At 44.5% G+C, this 24,556-nt stretch overlaps 1 long non-coding RNA gene across 1 annotated transcript in view; it reads left to right on the plus strand.

Annotated features, from left to right (window-relative positions):
- Window positions 1–5,419: 5,419 nt before the first annotated feature.
- The window catches only part of LOC309615179, a 31,122-nt gene continuing 11,985 nt past the window's right edge, over window positions 5,420–24,556 (plus strand). Inside the window, exons 1-2 of the long non-coding RNA XR_014236594.1 lie at window positions 5,420–9,840; window positions 22,495–23,896. This is a non-coding gene — a long non-coding RNA (uncharacterized lncRNA). The remainder of the gene's footprint in view (window positions 9,841–22,494; window positions 23,897–24,556) is intronic.

Genomic DNA, 24,556 nt, shown 5'->3' on the forward strand with positions numbered 1-24,556 from the left:
AGACCCGATGCAGTCAAATAAATAAATTAATTAATCAATTAAAAAAACCAGTTTATCAGAACTTTTTTTTAAAAAATAAGTTTTATTTTTATTTATTTATTTATGGCTGTGTTGGGACTTCGTTTCTGTGCGAGGGCTTCCTCCAATTGCGGCAAGCGGGGGCCACTCTTTCTTTTGTTTTTCTTTTTTTAAATTTTATTTATTTATTTATTTATGGCTGTGTTGGGTCTTCGCCTCTGTGCAAGGGCTTTCTCTTGTTGCAGCAAGTGGGGGCCACTCTTCATTGCGGTGTGCGGGCCTCTCACTGTCGCAGCCTCTCTTGTTGCGGAGCACACGCTCCAGACGCGCAGGCTCAGTAGTTGTGGCTCACGGGCCCAGTTGCTCCGCGGCATGTGGAATCTTCCCAGACCAGGGCTCGAACCCGTGTCCCCTGCATTGGCAGGCAGATTCTCAACCACTGCGCCACCAGGGAAGCCCCCGCGGGGGCCACTCTTCATCGCAGTGCGCGGGCCTCTCACTATTGCGGCCTCTCTTGTTGCGGGGCACAGGCTCCAGGAGCGCAGGCTCAGTAGTTGTGGCTCACGGGCCTAGTTGCTCCGCGGCATGTGGGATCCTCCCAGACCAGGGCTCGAACCCGTGTCCCCTGCATTGGCAGGCAGATTCTCAACCACTGCACCACCAGGGAAGCCCCTATCAGAACTTTTAATCACTGATAAACATTATGAAGTACCAAATAGTATGCAAATTTCCCCAGAGTACTTGAACTTGGAACCTTTTAGTTAACCATGCCCTATTACATCGTGAAGAACAGTAACATTTTCTTCTTTTTTTTTTTTTAAAGATTTAATTTTACTTATTTTTGGCTGCATTGGGTCTTCATTGCTGCATGGGCTTTCTCTAGTTGTGGCGAGCGGGGGCTACTCTTCGTTGTGGTGCATGGGCTTCTCCTTGCAGTGGCTTCTCTTATTGGGGAGCATGGGCTCTAGGTGTGCAGGCTTCAGTAGTTGTGGCATGCGGGCTCAGTAGTTGTGGCTCACGGGCTCTAGAGCGCAGGCTCAGTAGTTGTGGCGCACGGGCTTAGTTGCTCCGCGGCATGTGGGATCTTCCCGGACCAGGGATTGAATCCGTGTCCCCTGCATTGGCCGGTGGATTCTTATCCACTGTGCCACCAGGGAAGTCCCAAGAACAGTAACTTTTTTTGAAACAGAGTGGAAAGTGCTACACTCCTTTTCCTCACCATTAGCGGCTGACCTGACCTTTTGTTTTACTGGAGAATTTGAAGCCATACAGAAACTGCTCCCTGATCCAGCTTCCTCCCTGACACAAACTCCCTCTCCTTCACATTTTCTCTTCCTTTCCATAGAACTCAGAGAATCATTCTTTCCTTATTCTTTCCTTATATTCTCGATGCAGTACATTCCCTTGCTCCATTTGTCTCCTTATTCATCTCTTTCTCTTTCCTGATACCACTTCTCCACTTTCAGTCATTCTTGTCTTAGTGTGGATCCCCCTAGAAGCAGACCCTGAGGTGGGAGGGACTGGATAGGTGAAGGGGGTGGGGTAGGGAAGGAGTGATATGGGAAAAGAAAGTCACCAAAAGCAATGGCAAGCCAAGTACAACAGTGAGCACTGGAGGTGAATCCCGCAGGGCAAACTGGAAAACATTACAGAACACGTGCCTCCAAAGTATTCCTGCGAAGGGGTGAGGGAGCTGGGGCATTCATGCCCCATATGTCAGGCATCGGTCAAGGGCTACGCAGGATGAGGGGTTGTTACTTCCCAGGCACTCCCCCTCAGCCGTGTGTTTGCCAAAGTGGGTTCCCACACCTTTAAACCAGTGGTTCTCAACTGGGGGTGATATTGTCCCGCCAGGGGACACTTGGCAATGTCTGGAGACATTTTTGATTGTCACACTGGTTGTGGAGGTGCTAATAGCATCCAGTGGATAGAAGCCAAGGATACTGCCAAACATCACAATACACAGAAGAGATACCCTCCTCCTCTCCAGCCCTCCACCCCAAGCCTAACAAAGAATTTTCTGGCCCAAAATGTCAATAGAGCTGCGGTTGAGAAACCTTCACCTTTAACAGTGACACAGGTACTGGCAGAGGGCATGCCAGAAATGGTAAGGGGATCCCCTTGAGAATATGAGTAGAGTCTGCTATGGTGCTCGAGGCACTCTAGTCTAACATCAACTGCAAAATTCTCTCAACCTTGCTACCCCTTAAGCAGCCATTCCATCTGTTGTGGACTGAATGTTGTCCCCCCAAGATTCACTGTCCCCAGATGTGATGGCATTAGGAGGTGTGTCTTTGAGAGCTAATTAGGATTAGATGAGGTCATGAGGGTAGAGGCCTCCTGAATGGGATTAGTGACCTTGTAAGAGTCATAGGAGCACTTGCTTCCTCTCTCTGCTCTCTGCCACGCGAGGACACAATGAGAAGTCAGCAGTCTACAACCCAGAAGAGAGTTCTCATCAGAACCAGATGATGCTGGCATCCTGATCTCGGACTTCCAACCTCCAGAACGCTAAGAAATAAATTTCTGTTGTCTATAAGCCACCCAGTCTGTGGTGTTTTGTTAGAGCAGCCTGAACGGTTTCAGACACCACCCCTCTCTCTCCTTGTACGCTCACATAGCTGAAGAGTACCCACCCCTCTGCTACCACGTCTTCACACCCAGTCTCCTGCTGGCCTCCTGTGATCTGGCCTCTCCCATCACGACTCTGAACATCTTTCCTCCGGAGATCACTAGTGAAGTCATGATTGCTAAATTGACACTTCTTGCAACTTACTTTGCTGCACTTCTCTGCATTCTTTGAAACCCATCTTCCTGGCTTTGGGACACCCTGTGGCCCTGGTTCAGCATCTATTGCTCCAACTAAGTGAAGACTAGTCACTGGCAGCAGGTCAAGGGGAGCTGGCAAGGACCTGGAAACCATGGAACCTGAGTCCACATAAATACAGGGGATTAAGGCCATCTCGGTGAGTCAGAAGCCAGACAAGCAATTCTAGAAAACAAGGTGCCCCAAGGGCAATGCCAGGAGGCATTCCAAAGGCAAACAGCAGCCTGATGAAGCTCCCAGGTGCATGCAGCATGAGGTCCCAGAGCTGAGACGGCAGCAGGAGGGCTGCAGGGTCAGAGGAAGTAGAAAGGGATGCTGGTCCAGAGCAATCACAGTGCTAGTGCTGGACACGAGCCCTGGCGGTATCCTCAGGAAGTCAGGCCAAACAGAGAAGCAGTGAAGAAAGCAAGTGATACGATCGTGTGAAAATGCAACAGTATTTTCAAAATGCAAAATGCAAAATGGTACCAGGATGGCAGAGGGGAAAAGTCAAAAAAGCCTTCGTGGAGTCGGTGACACAGGAACTGGGTTTTGAGTGAAGAATCAGAGTCAGACCCCAAGCTGAAAGAAGAGGATGACACCAGAGAGGGGACATCGGGTGCAAAGGCACAGCACCAGAGCCATGAAACGGTCCTTAAATGTGACTGGAGGGCAAGTTTGTGGAAGTGTTTAGGGTACACTGGCAAGCTCACTGGGGGCCTTGAATGCCAAGCCAAGGACCCAGAACAATCCTGTGGGAAATGGTGAATGATCTTTAAGTCCAGGAGAAGTGTGATCAGATTTGACCTGAGACAGTTAAAAGGTCACGTGGTTGTTTGAACAGACAAAGGAGATAAAGGCAAGCACTGAAGCATCAATCATTTATTCAGTAGCTTTTTATTAAACACTCCATGTCAGGCAGTAGTCTCAAGACTAGGGATACAGACTTGAACACATAGACAAGGCTCTCTGGCCTCAAGTAGTTTGTGTGTGTGTGTGTGTGGTGAGGAGACAGAAAAGAACAAATCTACAAATAAACAATATGGTTCAAAGGAGTTTGGGAAGAATAAAGCCGTGCGATGTGATGGAGTCACTGGGAGGCTATTTGAGGCAGAACAGGAGGGGAAGCCCTCTCAGAAGTGATGATACTTGACCTCAATGCTCTGTGAAAAGAGCCAACCTGCCTATGAAGCTTGAGGGACAGAGCCTTCCAGGGAGGCAAGAGTTCAAGCAAAGTCCCTGAGGTGGGAGTTTGAAAAACAGAAAGAAGGCCAGTGAGGGTGGCAGTGGAAACCAAAGGGGAGAGGATGGATTCCAGAGCTATGAGGCGTCGATTGACAGCCCTTGGTGACTGTCTGGATGGGAGGGAAAAGGAGGGAATGGGTCAGGGATGACTTCCCACGTCCACTTTGGGAACGTGGGTACCACTCCTCCCCCAGACAGAGACGGCAGAAGGAACTGGGGTTTTTTGTTTTTAAATTAATTAATTAATTAATTTGGCTGTGTCGGGTCTTAGTTGCTGTGCATGGGCTCTTTTTTGCGGCATGCAGGCTTCTCTCTAGTTGTGGCGTGTGGGCTCCAGAGCACGTGGGCTCAGTAGTTGCCCCGCGACATGTGGGATCTTAGTTCTCCAACCAGGGATTGAACCCGCGTCCCCTGTATTGGAAGGCAGATTCTTAACCACTGGACTGCCAGGGAAGTCCCAGGAACTGGTTTTGATGAAACGCAATGGATTATGTAGTGAGCTGAATAGTGGTTTGTCCACTTGGACGAATGATATGTCCAAGTTCTAATCCCTGGAACCGTGAAGGTGACCTTATTTGGAAGAAGGGTCTTTGCAGACGTAATTAAGTCAAGGATCTTGAGATGAGACCATCCTGGATTTAGGGTGGGCACTAAGTCCTATGACAGGCATTCTAGGAGAAAGGCAGAAAGAGATTTGAGATGCAGAGACACTGAAGGGAGGCAAGAAGGCTCAGTGAAGATGGATACCCAGATTGGATTCATTGTAGCCACAAGCCAAGGAACACCTGGGGCTACCAAAAGCTGGAAGAGGCGAGGAAGGATTCTCCCCTAGAGCCTTCAGAGGGAGCATGGCCTTGCTGACACATTGACTTCAGATTTCTGGCCTCCACAGCTGTGAGAGACAAAATTTCTACTGTTTTAAGCCACCAAGTATGCGGTAATTTGTTATGTCAGCCACAGGAAGTGAACACAGGCCACTCCATGTTGAGTGTGGGGAGCTAGATGGAGGAGTTGGCTGGGCAGGTGGATACATGGCGCTCCCCTCAGGAGAGAGGCCAGGGCTGGAGGTAAAGCTTTCAAAGCCAGTTGACCTTACAGGTGACGGTTTAAACCCACATCAACACAGAACCTGGAACACGGCCCCAGAAGCTCTTTCTCAGAAGTACAAAACAAAAAGCTTCCAGATTTTTTTGGAACAGATTTCACTCACTGTTGTAACCAAACACCCACACTATATATCAATGAAATATAATGTTCATATCAAAGAATATGTTTATAAACATTTTAATATCTTCTAATAAATTAAAGAACCGTTTTGTCAGATTATTTTCTTAAGTCAAGAAGGCTTGTGGGCTTCCCTGGTGGCGCAGTGGTTGAGAATCTGCCTGCCAATGCAGGGGACACGGGTTCGAGCCCTGGTCTGGGAAGATCCCACATGCCGCGGAGCAACTAGGCCCGTGAGCCACAATTGCTGAGCCTGCGCATCTGGAGCCTGTGCTCCGCAACAAGAGAGGCTGCGATAGTGAGAGGCCCGCGCACCGTGATGAAGAGTGGCCCCCGCTTGCCACAACTAGAGAAAGCCCTCGCACAGAAACGAAGACCCAACACAGCCATAAAATAAAAAATAAATTAATTAATTAATTTTAAAAAAAATTAAAAAAAAAAAAGAATCAGAAGAAACATTAAAAAAAAAAAAAAAAAAAAAGAAGGCTTGTACTTCCTTGAACTTCTTGGAATCTGATATGAGGCCAGCCTGTTTTACATCTGACACCACTGAAACCATAGGAGAGAAAGGCTGCAGTGGAGGAAGTGCCAGAAACGGTATTTACTAGTTTATGGTATCGCCTAGCAAAAATTCCTCCCGATGCTTCTGATGGGCTGCGGAAGCGCTTCCGTTACACAAACTGTATTTGTACCTCCTCCTTTTCATCTCTTCTCTCTAAAGTGTCTACTCACTGGTACCACAAAAGTGACTTTCCTCTCTTAGCGTCAGGTGGGCCTCGAACATTTGCAGGGTCCAGGGCAAGAGTACAAGTAGAAGCCCTTATTCCGCATGTCAAGGATTTACAAATGATTAAACCCACAAAATGTTAAATAGAATAGGGTTTGTCTACCTACCTTGACGAACGACTGCCTAATGCCCTGGAAGGTCAGGATCAAATTCAGAACTCTCAGACTTCTTGGAGTTCTGCCCTGGAACGTGGGGTGTGGGCAGGGCTCCCTCCTCACCCCTGGCCCCAACTACCTGCTCCGCAGCGCACCCAGAGGGGCTCTCAGGATGTAGACAGGCGCCCAGGGCCCGGGGCCCAGCCCCAGCTGCACGCACACCCCCACAAAGAGCGCTGCTCAACCACCCCGGGGCCTGAGCTCCACAAGGGCTTCCAGAGGACCGGCCCAGAGAAGAGGCCCTGCACGGGCCCTGGAGTTGGTTTGGGGCCATCTGGGCAGGGAATGCTGGCATCTAGGGAGAAGGCATGGACTGAATAGGTTTGACCCCTGCGGACTCCTCGACCAGTGAGGGGGGCAGGGTCTCCCCTTTCCTGGGTAGATGAGGGGTGGGGGTGGTTTGCGAGAAGCAGCAAAATAGACGAAGACACCGCCATGCTCAATGTGTGCATTTTCTTGTACACTTTTTCGTTAAGAAATGAAATGCTATAGATATGTTGAGCCCTGATTAGTAAACGTTATTATGATGCCAATATTGCATTGAGTTTTAGAAATCAAAGATCAAGTCCCTATAAAGTTTGAAAACAGTAAAACAAGACTGATACTAATGAAGCAGTATCTTGGGTGGCAGTGCTTTCCAGAAATTTTTTCACTCCTTTCTTTTTTTTTTTTTAACATTTATTGATTTATTTGACGGCACCAGGTCTTAGTTGCAGCATGCGGATCTTTGTTGGGGCATGCGGGATCTTTTAGTTGTGGTATGTGAGATCTAGTTCCCTGACCAGGGATGGAGCCCGGGCCCCTTGCATTGGGAGCACAGTCTTAGCCACGGACCGCCACGGAAGTCCCTTCACTCCTTTCTTTCTTCCTGCCTTCCCCTCTGCCTTCCTCCCTCCTTTCACTCATTCTGCCTTCCAAAGCAGGAAGAGTCTAGATGGAAACCATAGGCTTGGATGGAGCCTCCTGGGGAAAGTGTAGCTACAGTATGAAAGAAGAGGGCCACAATATCAATATCCAATAATCAAGCCAAGGAAGAGCTTCCATCAAGGAAAGTTCAGGAATGGGATGGGAAGGGGAGAAGAGACTGTGGTTTCATAGACTGGGGAGGAGATCAGAGAAGAGAGTTCTAGAGAAGGGAGTTGTCCCCAGGAGCAAATGCCTCAAGGGGCCGCCATCTTCCTGAGGCCAACTGAAGCAAGCCTGGTTCATGCCTCTCTCAAGAGCACCAGCTTTCCTCATAGCCCACGTGGGTCTGCTCCAGGCCTGCTCTTTCTTTTTTCACCCATTTCCCCCCTTTATCATGGCTCTCCACACCATTGACTTGCCAACCTCCATCTCCAGCTCTGGTCTCTTCCCTGAACCTCTGGCAGAACAATGGGTCCCAAGTGTGTGCTTTGCTCAGGAGAAATGCTCCCCTGATAATTGTCCAATGTAGTTGTCCAAGATGGAGATGTTCATCAGTGTTACTGATTCCCAAAGCAAAGACAATCTATTTCATCTCTGGAGAGAGAAGTGCACGTAAGCCCTTTATCCTATGGTCTCTCTGTCCCCTCAACACTGGATCCCCATTGCCCTTCTCCCTGCTCCCCAGAAATGCTCTTTCCTTGGCCTGGGACATTGTCCCCCCATCTTTCTCTCCCAAATCAAATGTCACCTCTTGGTGATTCCTTGGGTAGGAAGCCTTTCCCCAATATTTTGTGTGTATGTGTATACCTCTTATATTCTTTTCTTTTCTTTTTTTTTGGCTGTGCCGTGCGGCGTGTGGGATCTTAGTTCCCTGACCAGGGATCGAACCCATGCCCCCTGCATTGGAAGCGCAGAGTCTTAACCACTGGACCACCGGGGAAGTCCCAATATTTTTCATTTTATGTTTTCATCGTCTCCTCTCCCCCACCAAAACTGGGCTGGTAGGGAAGGTTTACTTTACCCAGTGTTAGAAACCAAATTTAAGGCCCCAAATTTGTAGAACATAGTAACACTCTCTTACAGAAGTTTATTTCAAAACTCAAATTTAATGGAGTAATGAGGGATGATTTTGTTCAAGAATTCTCCAATCCTTGTTAGTTTTTTTTTTTTTTTCTTTCTCCCACCCTTCAGGGGTCAGCTCCTCTGGTTGGATCCAGGTTTTAGAAGGGTAACCCACTGTTTCCTACTCTGGATTGAATGTGAGTCTATTTTATTTTTTTAATTAATTAATTAATTAATTAAATTTAGTTTTGGCTGTGTTGAGTCTTTGTTTCTGTGTGCGGGCTTTCTCTAGTTGTGATGAGCAGGGGCTACTCTTCGTCACGGTGTGTGGGCTTCTCATTGCGGTGGCTTCTCTTGTTGCAGAGCATGGGCTCTAGGCTTGTGGGCTTCAGTAGTTGTGGCGCGTGGGCTCAGTAGTTGTGGCGCATGGGCTTAGTTGCTCCGCGGCATGTGGGATCTTCCAGGACCAGGTCTTAAACCCATGTCGCCTGCACTGGCAGGCAGATTCTTAACCACTGCACCACGAGGGAAGTCCCAAGTCTATTTTATATATGTATTATTATTTCTACTTCGTTATAGGAATAAGCTCTTAGATGTTCTGCACGTATCTGACATTTAAAATTTTTTAAACTGAGCCCCTTCCCCAGTATCTGTGGGCTTGCTCCCTCATCTCCAACTTTTGTCCACATGTTACCTCTTCAGGGAGGCCTTTCTTAGTCACGCTATTGAAACTTGCAGCCCTCTCCTCCCCAGTCAATACATCCAACCTCTTCCCTGCTTTATTTTTCTCCATAGCACATATCACTGTCTGCTATACTCATATTTTATTAATGTTCTGTTAATTATCTATCTCTCGCCAGTAAAAGGTCAGTTCCAAGAGGGCAGGGTTTGCTCATCGCTGCACCCCAGTGCCTAGAGCATTGCCTGGCACATAGTAGGTCTTTACTAATTATTTATTGAATGATGAATGACTGGCTTATTGGATACCTACCCTTGGCTCCCACCTTAGACTCACCCTGTCTAGAAACAATTCTGACACCTCTTTACACCAATACCAGCTTTAAAAAACTCAGCATCATCTTTCCTCCCCATTTCTTGGGTCTCAGCCACCAAGTTCCCAAGGCTTGGCAGTTCTTGGGTGTTGTCTCTCACTGATAACCCTGCCCTTAATAGGTGCTCAGTAAAACACCATTGCAAGGTTGCTTCTGGCTATTGGGATGGAGGAAAAAGACAAAAATTCCCATTTCCTTTTTACCCTCTGAACTATTAGATATTGTAAAAATCAATAGTGCTGTGATAGACAGCGTTGGTTTCCTATCTCTCTCCCATTCTCCACCCTCGCGTCTTCACTTCAGGTGTTCAGCAGCCTCCGCCTGGCCCACTACATGTTCAGGAGATGCTGACTGTAACCCTTCAACTTGGCTGTCAGAGAAAGAGTGGGTCCAGATGAGTTTTAGCCATTCTCCATCTATATATCATCACCCTCCCAACCCTGACTAAGGGCACAGACCCAAGCTGACCCAATCAAATGCTTTCTCTCTCCTCATAGCTGTGAACAAGATAATTCCAGCTGTCTCTGTGACCACAAAGGAACCAGCCCAGGAGAAAGCTCTCACTGAGGACGGCAGAGCTGAGAGGTAAAAAGAGTCTGGGTCCTTGATGCTGTCTCTGTGCTGCTGGTCACAGGGTTCATTCAGGAACCCACCTTATGCTTGCACTGCTGGTTCATTCATGCCCTCATTCTACAAGTACTGATTAAGCACCTGCTATGTGTCAGGCAGTGTTTTGCATGCTGGGGATATAGCTGTAAATCTAAACAGACAAAAATCCCTACCTCGTGGAGCTTTTATTCCTGTGGGGGAAGAGATGAGTGACAGACCACAAAAAAAAATCTATAATAAACAAGAAAATAATATGTTAGAAAGTTATAAGTACTATGGAAAAAAATAGAGCCATTTGTTACAGTGGATTCTCAAACACTGAATTCCTGTGTGTATTGTAGTGTGTTCTTTTTTTTTTTTTTTTTTAAAGGAACGCCTTTATTTATTATTTATTTATTGATTGATTTTTGGCTGTGTTGGGTCTTCGTTTCTGTGCGAGGGCTTTCTGTAGTTGCGGCAAGCGGGGGCCACTCTTCATCGCGGTGCGCGGGCCTCTCACTATCGCGGCCTCTCTTGTTGCGCAGCACAGGCTCCAGACGCGCAGGCTCAGTAGTTGTGGCTCACGGGCCCAGTTGCTCCGCGGCATGTGGGATCTTCCCAGACCACGGCTCGAACCCGTGTCCCCTGCATTGGCAGGCAGATTCTCAACCACTGCGCCACCAAGGAAGCCCTGTAGTGTGTTCTTTTCAGTAATAAATCAAAACATCTCTTTTGGAAGTTGACAATCTTTTAGTTTGCATTGTATAAGAATATATAATTGTGCGCTGGAGTTGAGATTCTGATCTGATTTTTTTTAAAGTTCATTTGAACCCATTGTGGATCAGTGGTTGCAAACAGGTGAAAATTGTGTTGGAAATGGGAGCTTTCCTGGGGATTGTGATTTTAAAAGGTATTTGTCTTTGGACAAGTGTAATAACCACATGAATAAATCTCATGAACTGCCTGTTAGTGTTGCAAAGTTATCAGATGCAAACCAGGCAAAAGACAACAAAACAGAATAAGACACACACAGACACAGAGGCAATAATTTGAAATCTGGATTGCCACCGGACTGACAATGAAAGTGAATCGATGCCATCACATGTCACATATTTTAGAGATGCTCCTAAATTCTGGCATAAATTTATCCAACATCAAGCATCATTTTGAAATGTACCCAGAACACTATATAAAAGCTATCAAAATAGTCTAACGTTAGGAGCAGAACACAGTGTATCAGGGGATTAAAATGTGAAATCTGTGGAAACCAAATGTATATAATTGTATTTAATTACAAAACCTGGAACTGCTAAGTTTATTGACAAATTGTCAGTCCTGATGCCAAAAACAAACAAAAAAAGTAACAAATAATGATCAGAGCAAAGTAAGCATAGTGATTGACAAGATACCTCTGTCCAGTAACATAAATGACAGAAATGGCAGCTGATATAAAGCAGCCATTTTTGTTAGCACAATGAAGTGAAAGGAGTCAATGCAAATTGGTGAACCCAGTGAGATTCTGAATTCTGGTGTTATTTTAGGGTTGTCAGTACGACAACCTATGAGCTGAGTAAAGAAGTCTATGAAGATATTTTATGCTGCTAACCTCGGCCAACTGGTATGGACAACTCACCGACCCTCATGGCATAGACCAGAAGCGAGGATTTGGGATGGACGGGGAATGGGGTGGAGCTCTGGTTGGTACTATCAGAAGACCTGTCTACGTAGTCAGGTAGATGCACCAAAGCTATAGCTCCTCACTGATACAAGGATACCATTACCTTCCAGAATATGTATGAAAATTTAAGACAAGTACTTAATAAAGTTGATAAAATTGTCAGTCATGTCACAAGCAGGCAATTGAATACCTGACCTTTTTTCTTGGCTTGTGAAGAAATGGGCAGTTACTACAAAGAGCTACTGTTTTCAATGAAAGCTTGTTGTCTTTTGATTAGAAAAGTTTTTGCTTGTTCATTTAAGTTATAAGAGGTACTTCATTTTTTCACTTTCCCTTTGTGAGATATTATACCTGGATGGGCCTGGCTTTACAAATTAATCTATGTGCTCATCTAAACACCTATATATACTGTTACGAGGCAGGTGTGTGAGTTCCACAATCCAGACCAAGGAGTTTCAGTGAAGGCAAATCTGGCACCACAGGGCCAAGACTATAATTTTTTTCTATTGCCTAAAAGACTTAGTATTAACTCATCTGAAAATATGTTAGGAAGAGACACTTAAAAGACTTAATAAGAAGGCTTTAATTATTTATTTATTTTCCCCGCACTGCAAGTGGCTTAGCAGACAAGGAAACCTTTACTCCACCACTTTAGGGCATCACCTAATAACTTTAGACCTTCTTAAGACGAACAGATTCTGGAGATAACCTTCAGACGGTTTCTTTTTTTTTTTTTTTAATTTATTTATTTATTTATTTATTTATTTATTTATGGCTGTGTTGGGTCTTTGTTTCTGTGCGAGGGCTTTCTCTAGTTGTGGCAAGCGGGGGCCACTCTTCATCGCGGTGCGTGGGCCTCTCACTATCGCGGCCTCTCTTGTTGCGCAGCACAGGCTCCAGACGCGCAGGCTCAGTAATTGTGGCTCTTGGGCCCATTTGCTCCGCGGCATGTGGGATCTTCCCAGACCAGGGCTCGAACCCGTGTCCCCTGCATTGGCAGGCAGATTCTCAACCACTGCGCCACCAGGGAAGCCCCAGACAGTTTCTTAAAATACAAGTTTTTTAGTTTGTTTGATTTTTTGTTTTGAATACAATTCACATCATTTTGTTCCACTTACATCATTTTAAGTGGGAATTATTTCTCAGCATCTGACCCAATCAGAGAAGACAGTTAATCACAGCAGGAGTGAACAGTTACTAGCACTTTCTTTGTGTAATGCACTATTGGAAGTGCTCATATTAACTCATTTCATCCTCTCAGTGATGCTATGAGGTAGGTATTACCCCACAAAGAAGTAAATGTTATTGTCTTTATTTTATAAATGATGCAGCTTAGGCACAAAAGGTTAAGCATCTTGTCCAAAGTTTTCACAGCTAGGAAAGCCAGGATTAAAGCCCAGACAATTCTGGCACACAAGGCCAAACTTTTAAACATTATGCTATATAGGAACACCTTGTATTATTGTATTTCACTTTATGTGCTTTGCAGATATTGCATTTTTTACAAATTGAAGGTTTGTGGTAACCCTGGGTTGAACAAATCTCTTAGCGCCATTTTTTCAACAGTATTTGCTCATTTCAAGTCTCTGTGTCACATTTTGGTAATTCTCGTGATATTTCAAACTTCTTCTTCTTCTTCTTCTTCTTCTTCTTCTTCTTCTTCTTCTTCTTCTTCTTCTTCTTCTTCTTCTTCTTCTTCTTCTTCTTCTCCTTCTCCTTCTCCCTCTTCTTCCTCTTCCTCTTCCTCTTCCTCCTCTTCCTCTTCCTCTTCCTCTTCTTCTTCTTCATTTGTTATGGTGATCTGTGATTAGTGATCTTTGATGTTACTACTACAGCTCACTGAAGGCTCAGATGATGGTTAGCATTTTTTAATCAATTCAGTATTTTTAAGTTATGCACATTGCTTTTTAGACATGATGCTGTTTCACACGTAATAGACTACAGTATAGTGTAAACTTTTATATGCACTGGGTAACCAAAAAATATGCGTGACTTGCTTAATTGTGATATTTGCTTTATTACAGTGGTCTGGAACCAAACCCACAGTATCTCTGAGGTGTGCCTATATATTTTAAATATATAAATGTGTGTATGTATGTATTTAAAATAAGTGATACTCATTGCTGCTGCAGCAATTACCAGAAACCTAGTGGCTTAAAACAAAATGAGGGACTTCCCTGGTGGTCCAGTGGGTAAGACTCTGTGCTCCCAATGCAGGGGGCCCGGGTTCGATCCCTGGTCAGGGAACTAGATCCCTCATGCATGCCACAACTAAGGAGTCCGCATGTCGCAACGAAAAGATCCTGCGTGGCACAACAAAGATCCCCATGTGCCGCAACTAAGGCATGGCACAGCCAAAATAAAATAAATAAATAAATAATAAAACAAACAAAAAACAAAATGAATTTATCATCTTAGGGTTCCAAAGATCAGAAGTCTGAAATGGGTCTCACTGGGTTAAATCAAGGTGTAGTCAGGGCTGCATTCCTTCTGGAGGCTCTGGGGGATCTGTTTCCTGGCTTTTTCCATCTTCTAGAAGCTGCCTCATTTCTTGTCTCTTGATCCCCTTCCTCCATCTTCAATGCTGGAAGCATACCATCTTCAATTCTCATTCTGATTATGGTGCTGATTCTCCAGTCTTCCTCCTTCACATCTAAGGACCCTTATAATTACATTGGGCCCACTCAAATAATCAGGATAATGTCTTTATTTTAAGGTCAGATGACTAGCAACCCTAATTCTGCCTGCAACCTTAATTCTTCCTTGCCGCAAAACATAACACATCCATAAGATTCCAGGGATGAGGACATGGACATCTTTGCAAGGTCATTATTCTGCCCACCACACCTTACTTGGTTCAAAATTCAAAAATTACAGAACAAAAAAAGTTACAGTAAAAAATCTTTCTTCTATGCCTGCCCCCCATACAACTCCACTCCCCGGAAGCAACTGATATGATCTGTTGTGTCCTTCTAGATTTATTTTCGTGGAAGACAATTTTTCCACAGACCAGGAAGGGGGGCGGGGTTGGTTCAGGCAGTAATGCGAGTGATGGGGAGCAATGGGGAGCGGCAGTTGAAGCTTCGCTCTCTCACCTGCCGATTACCTCCTGCTGTGTGGCCCGGTTCCTAGCACGCCATGGACTGGGGGTTGGGGACCCCTGATTTAGGGGGTCTCCAATCTTTTAGTTGTTTTCAATTTTTGCAACACAAATAGTACTGTAATGAACAGCTTTGTACCCTCATTATTTGGTAAGTATGTGAGTGCGTCTGAAGAATCAACCTCTAGGAGGAGAATGACGGGGTCAAAGGGTATGTGCAATTGTCATTTTGATAACTAGTGCTAAGCTGGTCTCTTTTACCCTTTCCAAACTATAGAACTTACATTTATCTAACACATTTAATAAATATCTCTTGACTTCTAGGTATGCATTTTTGAAAATTTATTAGATGTGTTACTTGCTTTTCATTGTTTTCTTTAATCCTTTTCATGTTTTAAATTTAACAAGCTATTTTGCTTTTGTTGTAATTTTAAAATTTCCTTCTTCATGATGAGTGATACTGGCTTTTATAAAGTACTATGAACTTCCATTTAAATATATTTATTTATGTTAAAAAAAGTGAGATGATTTAAAGAAAAATAGTATGTAAATAATAATACAGATGTTACCCTGATATAGCAAAAAAATAATTTTTTATGATTAATGGCTGCTCCCTCATATCAAGTAATTATCACTTATCTAATTTTTGTTGATGTTTTTTACATAACAAAGAATCATGTCAGCAAGAAGATCCTTAAGAGAGAGGGGAAAAAGTGGCAAAGCAGCAACTCTGCAGAAGCAGCCTTCTTCAGGAGCAGATCATTGTTTGCCTTTATACTATTCTCGATGTTTTTAGCTCATATCTCATGGATGGAAGCCAGAAACTCAGGCACCCAACAGAGAAAAAGTCAATTCCAAATAGATAAATGGAAATAATTAAAACCAGACAGTCCTAGAACATTAGGAGGTCTAGCCTGGATCCATGTGCTATAAACGTACTCACCTTTTTTCATCCTTTGCTATAAACACTCAGCTGTCTCTCTTACCTACTTTATAGATTGCGGATGGCAAACTTTCATCAGGGCTATTTCCTAGGGCCTCCCCTGCTTGTGACTGAGCATATCACATTCCTCAGAGGAGAAGTGAGGTGATGCAAACCAGCTTTAAAACTTGCCTACACCAGCATTCCCCAAAGGTGGTCTACAGAAAATAATTTTGTTGGACTTCAAAGAGTATTACTTGGAAAAGGGGCTCCACGATTTATTTATGAGGCTGTTTGGCCAGAACCATGATTAACCATCTCAAGGGACTAGTGTTCCACGGACTGACCGGGCTTTCAGTGTCACTAGCCTAGACAAAATATAATTAGGAAAGTAAAACGTTGCCTAAGTCAGATAAGGCACTCCCAAAGCTAAATATAAGGATATTTGGGATTATCTGGGTTTTTTGATTATTCATATGATGATAATTTTTAGTTACCAAGTACCTACTTTGCACCAGCTACTGTACTAGCATCTTACTGACTCTTATAACGGCCCTGCAAAAGTCTTTTTTTAATCTCCATTTTTAAAAACAAACGAATTAAGGATCAGAACGACTAAGTAATTCAGTCAACAAATTTTCATTATTAAGTGCATGCTAACTACTGGCCGCTCTGCCTGACTCATTGGCTCCACGGCCCTGCTGACCTCCAGATTGGACCCTATGACCAAGAGTGGATATTCTTGGAAAACAGGTGAACAAAACCTGACAGAGCTCCCAGCATATCTTTAGGAGACATTGTGACATGGTGGCTAGGAGCAGGGGCTCTAAGTCTGAATCTCTCAGAATCTCAGCTTTCCATCTGAAAAGTGGGGCTAGAGAGAATACCCGACGTCACAAGGATGTCATGGGGATCGAACAAGATCAGACAAAGAACATGTTTTGCACGAAGCAGGCACTTGGACGTGCTTAACAAATGTCAACACGACCTATGGGGTCAAGACGTGAGAAACCGAAGTATTCGGATTTCCGTGAGAATACTTTGCCTCATCTATCTAAAACCACCAAGAGGGGGAAGAAGAGAAGGGAAAAGGAAATCAAACAATCAAAACTGCTGATTTTCTAGTTGAATTACTTTAGGGTTCGTGGTGGGGCCCTGGAGTTCGTTTCGATGTAGAGTGAGGCTCCCCAAATGGCGATCCCAGCTCACCAGGGCCAGAGAACTCGGGAGGTCAGAGCTACTCTCCTGAGGGAAAACTGTTCTGGACAGGATCACAGAGCATTCAGAATGATACACAGAATTATAAAGAAAAGAAATCTGGTGCTACAGTTGGAAAATCACAACTAACGGAAACTGAGTTTATTCTTTAAAGGTTAATAAGTCTGGTTGACTGAGCCACACCTAATAAAAGAACAGACTTAGGCGATGATGGAGACTTTATAATGGATGGAACAGGCCAATATCACCGGAAGCCCCTGATCAATGTGAATTTCACTAAGACAGTCTACCAGTCCCTAGGTGCCTCCAGAGGTGACACAATAGGGAGAGGCCAGAACTACCTATGAAGAATTCTTGCAAAAAAATGAAACTAAAAAAATTGAACCTGACTCCAATCACGTCTCTAGATTTCATTTTGTAAGGAAACAGAAGATGTTAGATGACAGCATAAAGGTGCAATCATCCAAACTCAGAGCACGGGAAACTCTATAGGACAAATGGCTCGGGTTTTGAACAAATAAATGGCATGAAAAAAGGAGTGGGGTTGGGAGGGGAATTGTTAGAGACTTATAGAGATTTTAAAAATGCAGAGTGTGGAACTTGTTTGGATTCTCTTCAAATAAACCAACTGTAAAAAGGCATTTTTAAAGACAGTTGGGGAAAATTGAACCAATTAGACAACAAGTGAACCCAAATATATTGTTGTTATATCTTATCAGCAGGATATTAAATGATATTAAGGAGTTCTTGGTAATGTTAGGTGTGATAACAGCATCAAGTCATGTTTTTATTAAAGTACTTATTGCTTAGAGCTAACTCCTGAAGTATTTACAAGTGTAATGATACGTCGTCTAGAATTCACTTTAAAATATTCCAGCAAAAATGAACAAACAAATAAATAAAATTGATTGGGGAAGGCTCAATGAAAAGACAGTGGGACAATGGTTCGAGGTGAGTGTTGAGTCAATGGGGTTCATACCCTTCTTTCTACATTTGTGTCTGTTTTTAAAATTCCAGAAAAAGTATCAAATGAATAAAATTTTAATTTTTAAAATCTTGAGAGCTTAACAAAGAGTTTTCCGAGTTTCAATCAAAGGGAAAACAAGTACCTGGTGAGATTCTAAGAGGATTTTCTGGTGGCAGCCCTGGGGAGCCCAGATTCGGCTGCAGCCTCTCAACAGCACAAGACGTCAGCTACCCATGAACATGGACCGTGAAGCCTCCCCGCACGACCATTGTAAAACTGTCTATTTGATCTGCTGCACTGGCTTCCATAACATCTGACTATCTATGGAGCTAATTAAATGATCAGCCTCAGAGCTGTGAGATGGCCCAGTTTACATGGGAAGAATCCTTCATGCAATGCGGCAGCCACTAACTGAATTCCCCTCAAAGCCATAATTAGTCATCCAGAGTTGTTCCCAGTCAAGTCCTATCTCAGATTAAAGAATTCCCAATTGGCTCCTAACACCTCCCTGGTGGTGAAGTTATTTATTTCATCTCGGCACAAACAGATGGAGGTGGGGCAGATCAGGAGAAAGCCCCCTGGGTCTGACCTGGAAAGGCCTAGTTTTTGAGTTAAGGTGTCCAGTTAGTGGGGCTTCTATTGGACTAACAGGGGCTGGGTTGATTCTTCTTTAAAGGCGCAGGCAAGGCCTGTTGACTGTGGCCCGGAAACGCTAGTCTCTGTGATGAGGCAACTGTGCTCTTGATCTTCTCTGCCAGCATCCATCAAGGCCAGAGAAGGGCCCTGAGTACCACCTGGGGCCCGGGCCTCACCCCCTTGAAGAGAAGTGATGGGGACAAAAAGCGTGTTGGGCAGAAAAGCTCCTGTGCTGGGAATAAAGACCTGGACTCAGGCGAAGTCCCCAGATTTTCCGGGGTCTCAGGGCCCTCATCTGTAAAATGCGGGCCAAAGTGATTTCAAAGACTCCTTTTCAACTAAGAAATGAGTTTAAGGGGCTGGAGTTCTTCTGGGAAATGGTGCAAATACTCAAGGTGAAATGTTTGTGGTTTCCATCCTCAGCAGAGAGGCTGTATGGCTTAGTGGTCAAGAAAGGATCTGAAACCAGGTCACCCTGGCTCTAGTGCAGCACCCACACTCACCAGCCTGCGGCCTTGGCCATGTCACTTAACCTCTTGAGTGTCAGTTTCCCCTCTGTCAAATGAGGATAACAGCAATACCTTCCTCATAACGTTTTATGAGGATCAAGGTGATGAATACATGTGAAACGGGCAGAACTTAAAGAATAAGCACCATGTAAGTGTTGCTATTATTTTTATCAAGAAAGGTAACACTTTACACATTTTCACAGCCTTAGGAATCTAGCACGATGCTGTTGATGTTTTCTGAATTAATCAGACCCTCTCCAATAATTTTAGACTTTAGAAGATGGACATTTTTATTAAAACCCTGGCCTTGACGATGATAACAATGACAACTGTTAAAAGTGATAAATTTTAATATACGATAACAATGACAAACATACATAACATGACAATGATTATGACACAGAGAAGCATTTATTGTACACTTTCTGACCTTGTTTTTTAAGTCAGAAGGTTGGAAGGACATAGGGTGGAATGGACCCCTAGGGTTTTTCAGCTTACGTCTCGGCCAGAAGTTCAAGGCCCTCTACAACATCACCACCGAGTGACGCTTCACATTCTGCTTGAATTCCTCCAGGGACACGGGACTCACTACCCCCGACAGAGCTGCTGTTTGAACCTTGCCCCAGGAGAAAATGTTAAAAGAACTGAGGATCTTTAAGCTGGAAAAAAAGAGTTTAGTGGAAACATACCTGCCTTATATATTTGATGAACCGTAATTATAATTATTATTAACATTGATAAGATTAACATTAAGCACTGTCACTAATATTTTGTTATTATGGCGATCATTTATTCAGCTCACACCATATGCCAGACACTGTGCCAAATGCTTTACACGCCTTCTCATTCAATCCTTCAACAACCCCCTAAGACGGTATTATTATTCTGATTGTACAGTTGAAAAAATTGAGGTAGAGAACAGTTAGGTAAAACTCTGCTCAAGGATATAGTTAGTGAGGGCAGAAACAGGATTCAAACCTAGATTGGTCTGACTTTGGAACATAGAATTAGAAGAGTGTGTAGAAGTTACTGAGACCCCAAGACATAGGCTATCTGGGAAGCAGGGTTTGAATTAACATGATGAGAACTTTCACGTGAGACTGAACTCATTTCAGGCAGTGAAGTGTTGACAGGGCTTTTATAAGACACACACACACACACACACACACACACACACCCCCACACACCCTGCTCAGCCTGGTGCTGGTTCCTGAAGGGGCAGCAGGTAGGTAGGAAGGGCCAGGACCTGGTGATGCTGGGAAGGAGAAATCTGACTCGTCAAGTCAAGTGGGGTATCCACAGCAGTCTCACTGCTGGAGAGAACCCCCAAATAGGGCAACTGGTGCTGCTGCACATGTGTGGGCCTCCCCACTGCTTCGTCATCCCTGTCGGTCCTGCCCCACTCCCCTCCACAATCCAGCCTATCCCGGCCCCATCTCCCTTAGCAGACAACCACTCTCGCTACTTCCTGGGGGAAGCAGAGGTCACTGGGCCGTCAGCCTCTGTGTGATGAACAAGCTGCATCGTCTTCACTCCTTCCCTCCCCATCTCCAGAACTGGGCACCTAGAACTGTTCCATCTCTCTCCACTCTCTTTCCTGAACCTTTATTCCCGGTCATCTCCTGGCTTCTTTCCACCAGTGCACCACCACACTCAACAACACAGGAAACGTAACCCACTTGATCCTGCATCCAGCTCCCCGCAAGTGGCCTTGAACCCTGTTCAGAGCCAAACGTCTGAAAGAGCAGTTGACATGCTCTCCTGACTACTCCCTGCGTCTGGCCTCAGCCCACTCCACCTGGTTCCCAACCACACCAGCGCGGGAACGGCTCCCACCACGGACATCACCGCCGTTTCCAACATCCCCAGGACACGGTTAGGCTCTGTCTTAATGTGACTGGATCTGTTCTTCACTCCCTCTTCATGAAACTCCTATTTCTCTTGGTTACTATCAAACACTCTTTCTGGTTTTATTCCGCACCTTTCTGGCTCTTTCCGGATCCTCTTTCTGTCAGCCCTCATATTTGTTTATCAGAGGCCATCTCAGTCCAGGCCCACCCAGGACCATCTGCCCACACGTGGCTTCCCCACAATCGCCCTGCTGATCAGAACCAGGACGTTCTTCGCCTGGAGCATTTCTCACACTGTGGATCCCTTCTCCTTTTTCTTCTCCTGAGGCTCCACCCCTGCCTATTCACTGGGCCCATTTCAGCCTCCAGCACCCGCCCCTGTCCTGGGCTGTCCCGGGCAGACCCTTTTCCCTCCTCCTCCTCCCCCCTCTTCCTTCCTTCTCATCCTCACTCCTTCCTGTACTGGGACTCACTCTGTGACCACCCCAGGAAGCCCAGGATGGCTTTCATGCTCCTCACGGTGTTTAATGTTCCTCCGATGTTCTCAGACACACAAAAACAAGCTGTAGATAATAGAGTGGTTACAGATCTCCAGTGCACACTGGGGTCTCCTATGGCTGCTTTCTAATAACCAGACACTTAGCTCAGGATGGGGACGAGAGAGATTCTTACACCGCACGGGGGACTTGAATTGCCTCTGTGGACAATAATTTTGTTTAGCTACCCAATAACTTTATCTCAGCTTGGCCCACTCTTAAATTCTCAGTAGATCAAAAGTGCTTAACAAAGAATGTCAGAAAACAAGTATTTTCCAAATTAACAAGAAAATTAAAAAATTATTCGAAAGAAAATAACCAAAACACCAGGGGAAATATATTAGAGATTTCAATTAGACAACCCTCACCTAAGCAGTTCTTCCTGTAAAATTCATGTAGATCATGTATCTTGTATACATTGCCTGGGTCTCCACAGACGAGATCATAAAAACGTGTTTGAAATCTATTTTTCCTAAAGTAAGAATGTACGAAATGCAGCTGCAGTGTCGATGCTGGAGAAGTGGTAAACACCGTGAACCTGAGCTTCAGCACAGTAATCACCACCACCGCCCCTCCCCCCATTTCTCGTGTACTCACTGCATGCGAGGCCCTGTGCTAAGTGCTTCAGACACATTAATTTCCTCCCCATTTCAGCACCAGGAGGCAAGTATTACCACCCCATTTGCAGGCCCTAGAGGGCTTTACTTGGTGAGCCAGGATTTCAACTTGATTCTTCCAAACTCCAGAGTCTTTACGCTTAGCCTCTGCATTCTCCTGCCACATGCTTTATTTCAAGTATCTTGCAAACCCATTCAATCCATTCATTCCCATCACCTTCAGCAAAAATCCCAGAATCCTTCCCAAATCAAACAAGGGCAGATAATGTAAATATGGAGTTCATTAACATTTTAAAAGAAATTGCAGTGCAATCTAGATCAGAGTTTCTCAACCTTGGTAACTACTCATATTTGGCTGGGATAATCTTTGTTGTGGGAACTGTCCTGTGCATTGTAGGATGTTTAGTAGCGTCTCTGGCCTCTACCTACTAGATGCTAGCAACATTTCTCCTCTGTCCCCAGTTGTGGCAACAAAAGGTTGCCAAATGTCCACTGGGTGGGTAGGTGGGTGGAGGAAACTGCCCTCAGCTGAGGACCACCCCTCTAGATGTCCAGACCATCAGCATGGACTAAACATCTCGTACCTGCCCCACTAACTTTGCATTCTCTGCTTTGCAGACTCCTGCCTGGAAGCAACAGATCTGAAATCCCACAGTAGGACAGACAGGAAGATCATGGCCATAAAGAATTCAGGAATAGGTGATCCTTAGCAGGTTGGTTGGCAGCTCACACCAGATTTAGGAATTTTTTCATATAGGTCAGTATTTTCTTGCAAAAATGTCTATTTTACCTCCCTTCACGCCAAGTCTGTTTATTTTATACAAAGTACTTTCTTGTTATGTTGCTATTAAAGATCATGGTTGTGAAGACTATGAGCACTTAAAAATGCTCGTGACAATGAAAAAAGCAGATTAAAAAGTTGTATGAACATTGTGATGGCAACTAAAGTGACAAGAGAATGATGGAACTAAGGTAGTGGGATTATGGGCAATATTTTCCTCCTCTTTCTAAGTTTCCTGTAATGTAACTTCCATAATACCTTTCAAAGTTAGAAAGTAAAATTTCAGGTGGTGTCCCCAGACATGGGTTTCCTCCCACCAACTACAGGTAGAGCCACCAGAACAGTTAACCCCGCACCACACAACTACTACCTGGACTCCCTGAATTACCACCTAGATCCACAGTTTGATCTTAGATGACATCACCTTGGATGACCTGTTCTATATCTGAATTACTGAGTTCATATAATGAAATTTATTATAACTCAAAAATAACTAACTTATTTTTGATAAAAAATTAAGATTTATTCTTCCATTGCCTGATCCCATTTTTGAATCTTGTTGAAACCTACAGTACCTTGGATCCCTCTGGGGGAGGTGTGGGTGCCTGCTCAACCCCCCACCCTTGAACCCCTTTCTTCTGAGGCAGCCCTGATGCATGGGGTGGGCCCTCAGCAGCCATGTTTGTGTTTTAGGTCCTGCCCCTAGACCCAGCTGGGGGCATAGGAACCTGGCCTGAGCTGGGCAAGTCAGGTTCTCTTTCTTAGAAATTTCAGAATTTTGAATGAAGAGACCCAGGTCCTAGGGGTTGCTGTAGCTGAATTCTGCAGGGGGCAGTTCTCTAGAAAGTCCATAATAAACTCCTGCTACTTGGATCCCCAATTTCTGTTCCTTCTGAGATTTGGTTGGTCAACATTCCCTGGGATCCTCCTCCTCCAAAAATTATAATATTATTTTATCTATCTATTTATCTATTTATTTATTAATAAGCTGGCTCTAATTGATTTTTCTTTCTTATAACTAAAAGAATCTTAACTCCTAGAGATTATATTTGAGATCTCTTTATTATTCATATAAATATTAGGCCATAAGTATTATTCTGATTCTCTTCCCAGTGATGATGTCCTGAAAACCTCACGTACCATCTGCCGTGGTTGCATCTTAAAAGCAGGAATGTTGGCTTCAGTCAGACTGATTTCAAGTCTCAACTCTGCCTCTTTGAGCCTGAGTTTCCTTATGGGGTAAGTGGACACTTAACACTCAGCTGCAGGGCTACTTCGGGGTTTAAATGAGGGCGTGCATGGGGCATGGCACACAGGATGTTTCTGTACACACCACACGCCCTGCCCCTTATGTTCTGTCTCAAGCCAGAAGATACTGGTTTTTCTTTATTAACTCATGGTCCAAAAAACTAAATCCTATTTTGCAAAACAGTCTATATCTCTATACGCGCGCTTCTCACATCGCTTTTCTCTCCCCAAATCCCAACACTTGATTTGAAGCACGTCCTCAAGGCTTTCTGCTTCCTAACCAGGATTTCCTGAGCCTTAGACGTGCTTGTCAGGTTTCTTCTGACATAGAATTAGTGTCCTCACACAAGTCCCTAACAATACGTAGTGGTTAATGGGCTTGAAACATCTTTGGAAATGCTTTACCAGTACCCCATACGTTTGGCCCAGGAATAATAATAATTTACTGAGGGCTTACTCTGTGCTTTGCTTGCATTATCTCATTTAATCTTCATGCAACTCTGTGGGGTAGGTAATACCATCACCCCCATTTTACAGAAGAGGAAACTAAGGCTCAGAGTAGTTAAGTAACCTGCCAATGTCACATAACTAGTAACTGGTAGAGCTGAGTCCAGAGCCCTGCTTAACTGTTAACTGTGCTGAATTACTCTG

The sequence above is a fragment of the Balaenoptera borealis genome (assembly GCF_965194805.1).
Source record: "Balaenoptera borealis genome assembly, chromosome: 17".
NCBI lineage: Eukaryota > Metazoa > Chordata > Mammalia > Artiodactyla > Balaenopteridae > Balaenoptera > Balaenoptera borealis.